Raw genomic sequence first — 4649 nt, 5'->3', positions numbered from 1 at the left:
GTACCGCGCCTATCTTCAGCAGTCAGAGAGGTTGAGCCGTTGCTGGTGGATACGACCTGGATGCTACCGCCGCTGCAAGACCATCCCGCTTTGCGGCGGGCTCTGGTGAATACCAGTAGCAACTTAGAACCGGTCCACCAGCACGGTCCACGCCAATCCCTCTCTGGCACAGAGGATCCACCTCCAGCCAGCCGAATCGTGACAGTAGATCCGGCCATGGATCCCGCTGAAGTTCCACTGCCAGTTGTCGCCGACCTCACCACGGTGGTCGCCCAGCAGTCGCAACAGATAGCGCAACAAGGCCACCAGCTGTCTCAACTGACCGTGATGCTACAGCAGCTACTACCACAGCTTCAGCAATCATCTCCTCCGCCAGCTCCTGCACCTCCTCCGCAGCGAGTGGCCGCTTCCGGCCTACGATTATCCTTGCCGGATAAATTTGATGGGGACTCTAAGTTTTGCCGTGGCTTTCTTTCGCAATGTTCCCTGCACTTGGAGATGATGTCGGACCAGTTTCCTACTGAAAGGTCTAAGGTGGCTTTCGTAGTCAGCCTTCTGTCTGGGAAAGCTCTGTCATGGGCCACACCGCTCTGGGACCGCAATGACCCCGTCACTGCCTCTGTACACTCCTTCTTCACGGAGATTCGAAGTGTCTTTGAGGAACCTGTCCGAGCCTCTTCTGCTGAGACTGCCCTGCTGAACCTGGTCCAGGGTAATTCTTCTGTTGGCGAGTACGCCATCCAATTCCGTACTCTTGCCTCCGAATTATCCTGGAATAATGAGGCCCTCTGCGCGACCTTTAAAAAAGGCCTATCCAGCAACATTAAAGATGTTCTGGCCGCACGAGAAATTCCTGCTAACCTGCATGAACTTATTCATCTGGCATTGACATGCGTTTTTCCGAAAGGCGTCAGGAGCTCCGCCAGGATATGGACTTTGTTCGCTCTAGGCGTTTTTTCTCCCCGGCTCCTCTCTCCTCTGGTCCTCTGCAATCCGTTCCTGTGCCTCCCGCCGTGGAGGCTATGCAAGTTGACCGGTCTCGCTTGACACCTCAAGAGAGGACACGACGCCGCATGGAAAATCTGTGCCTGTACTGTGCCGGTACCGAACACTTCCTGAAGGATTGTCCTATCCGTCCTCCCCGCCTGGAAAGACGTTAGCTGACTCCGCACAAAGGTGAGGCAGTTCTTGATGTCAACTCTGCTTCTCCACGCCTTACTGTGCCTGTGCGAATATCTTCCTCTACCTTCTCCTTCTCTGCTATGGCCTTCTTGGATTCCGGATCTGCAGGAAATTTTATTTTGGCCTCTCTCATCAACAAGTTCAACATCCCAGTGACCAGTCTCGCCAGACCCCTCTACATCAATTGTGTTAACAATGAAAGATTGGACTGTACCGTACGTTACCGCACGGAACCTCTCCTAATGTGCATCGGACCTCATCACGAAAAAATTGAGTTTTTGGTCCTCTCCAACTGCACTTCCGAAATTCTTCTTGGATTACCGTGGCTTCAACGCCATTCCCCAACCCTTGATTGGTCCACAGGAGAAATCAAGAGCTGGGGTACCTCTTGTTTCAAGGACTGTCTTAAACCGGTTCCCTGTACTCCCTGCCGTGACCCTGTGGTTCCCCCTGTAACCGGCCTTCCTAAGGCTTATATGGACTATGCTGACGTGTTTTGCAAAAAGCAAGCTGAGACTTTACCTCCTCACAGGCCTTATGACTGTCCTATTGACCTCCTCCCGGGTACTACTCCACCCCGGGGCAGAATTTATCCTCTGTCGGCTCCAGAGACTCTTGCTATGTCTGAATACATCCAGGAAAATTTAAAAAAGGGGTTTATCCGCAAATCCTCCTCTCCTGCCGGAGCTGGATTTTTCTTTGTGTCCAAAAAAGATGGCTCCCTACGTCCTTGCATTGATTACCGCGGACTTAATGAAATCACGGTAAAGAACCGCTACCCCCTACCTCTTATCTCTGAACTCTTTGATCGCCTTCAAGGTGCCCACATCTTTACCAAACTGGACTTAAGAGGTGCTTATAATCTCATCCGCATCAGGGAGGGGGACGAATGGAAGACTGCATTCAACACCAGAGATGGACACTTTGAGTATCTGGTCATGCCCTTTGGCCTGTGCAACGCCCCTGCCGTCTTCCAAGACTTTGTTAATGAAATTTTTCGTGATCTCTTATATTCCTGTGTTGTGGTTTATCTGGACGATATTCAGATTTTTTCTGCCAACTTAGAAGAACACCGCCAACATGTCCGCATGGTTCTTCAGAGACTTCGAGACAATCAACTTTATGCCAAAATGGAGAAATGTCTGTTTGAATGCCAATCTCTTCCTTTCCTTGGATACTTGGTCTCTGGCCAGGGATTACAAATGGACCCAGACAAACTCTCTGCCGTCTTAGATTGGCCACGCCCCTCCGGACTCCGTGCTATCCAACGTTTTTTGGGGTTCGCCAATTATTACAGACAATTTATTCCACACTTTTCCACTATTGTGGCTCCTATCGTGGCTTTAACCAAGAAAAATGCCAATCCTAAGTCCTGGTCTCCTCAAGCGGAAGACGCATTTAAATGTCTCAAGTCTGCCTTTTCTTCTGCTCCCGTGCTCTCCAGACCTGACCCATCTAAACCCTTCCTATTGGAGGTAGATGCCTCCTCAGTGGGAGCTGGAGCTGTCCTTCTACAAAAAAATTCTTCCGGGCATGCTGTTACTTGTGGTTTTTTTTCTAGGACCTTCTCTCCGGCGGAGAGGAACTACTCCATCGGGGATCGAGAATTACTGGCCATTAAATTGGCGCTTGAGGAATGGAGGCATCTGCTGGAGGGATCAAAATTTCCTGTTATCATATACACCGATCACAAGAATCTCTCCTATCTCCAGTCTGCCCAACGGCTGAACCCTCGCCAGGCCAGGTGGTCGTTGTTCTTTGCCCGTTTTAACTTTGAAATTCACTTTCGCCCTGCCGACAAGAACATTAGGGCTGATGCCTTCTCTCGTTCCTCGGATGCCTCGGAAGTAGAGGTCTCTCCGCAACACATCATTCCTCCTGACTGTCTGATCTCCACTTCTCCAGCCTCCATCAGGCAAACTCCTCCAGGGAAGACCTTCGTTTCTCCACGCCAACGTCTCGGGATTCTCAAATGGGGTCACTCCTCCCACCTCGCTGGCCATGCGGGCATCAAAAAGTCCTTGCAACTCATCTCTCGCTTCTATTGGTGGCCGACTCTGGAGACGGATGTTGTTGATTTTGTGCGGGCCTGTACTGTCTGTGCCCGGGATAAGACTCCTCGCCAGAAGCCTGCTGGTTTCCTTCATCCTCTGCCTGTCCCCGAACAGCCTTGGTCACTGATTGGTATGGACTTTATTACAGACTTACCCCCATCCCGTGGCAACACCGTTGTTTGGGTGGTCGTTGATCGATTTTCCAAGATGGCACATTTTATTCCTCTTCCTGGTCTTCCTTCAGCGCCTCAGTTGGCAAAACAATTTTTTGTACACATTTTTCGTCTTCACGGTTTGCCCACACAGATCGTCTCGGATAGAGGTGTCCAATTCGTGTCTAAATTCTGGAGGGCTCTCTGTAAACAGCTCAAGATTAAATTAAACTTCTCTTCTTCTTATCATCCCCAATCCAATGGGCAAGTAGAAAGAATTAACCAGGTCCTGGGTGACTATTTACGGCATTTTGTTTCCTCCCGCCAGGATGACTGGGCAGATCTTCTACCATGGGCCGAATTCTCATACAACTTCAGAGTCTCCGAATCTTCTGCTAAGTCCCCATTTTTCGTGGTGTACGGCCGTCACCCTCTTCCCCCCCTCCCTACTCCCTTGCCCTCTGGTTTGCCCGCTGTGGATGAAGTGACTCGTGATTTCTCCACCATATGGAAAGAGACCCAAAATTCTCTTTTACAGGCTTCATCCCGCATGAAAAGGTTTGCCGATAAGAAAAGAAGAACTCCCCCCATTTTTGCTCCCGGAGACAAGGTATGGCTCTCCGCTAAATATGTCCGCTTTCGTGTCCCCAGTTACAAACTGGGACCACGCTATCTTGGTCCTTTCAAAGTCTTGTGCCAGATTAATCCTGTCTCTTACAAACTCCTTCTTCCTCCTTCTCTCCGTATTCCCAATGCCTTCCATGTCTCTCTCCTTAAACCACTCATCATTAACCGCTTCTCTCCCAAACTTGTTTCTCCCACTCCTGTTTCCGGTTCTTCTGATGTGTTCTCCGTGAAGGAGATTCTGGCCTCCAAGACGGTCAGAGGAAAAAAAAATTTCTTGGTGGATTGGGAGGGCTGTGGTCCAGAAGAGAGATCCTGGGAACCTGAGGACAACATCCTAGACAAAAGTCTTGTCCTCAGGTTCTCAGGCTCCAAGAAGAGGGGGAGACCCAAGGGGGGGGGGGGTACTGTTACGCCGAGCGCTCCGGGTCCCCGCTCCTCCCCGGAGCGCTCGCAACATTCTCGCAATTGCAGCGCCCCGGTCAGACCCGCTGACCGGGTGCGCTGCGATACCTCTCTCAGCCGGGATGCGATTCGCGATGCGGCAGGCGCCCGCTCGCGATGCGCATCCCGGCTCCCGTACCTGACTCGCTCTCCGTCGGTCTTGTCCCGGCGCGCGCGGCCCCGCTCCCTAGGG

The sequence above is a fragment of the Hyla sarda genome, unplaced genomic scaffold (genome assembly GCF_029499605.1).
Source record: "Hyla sarda isolate aHylSar1 unplaced genomic scaffold, aHylSar1.hap1 scaffold_208, whole genome shotgun sequence".
NCBI lineage: Eukaryota > Metazoa > Chordata > Amphibia > Anura > Hylidae > Hyla > Hyla sarda.
The sequence above is the reverse complement of the archived record's forward strand: the minus strand, read 5'-3'. Positions refer to the sequence as shown.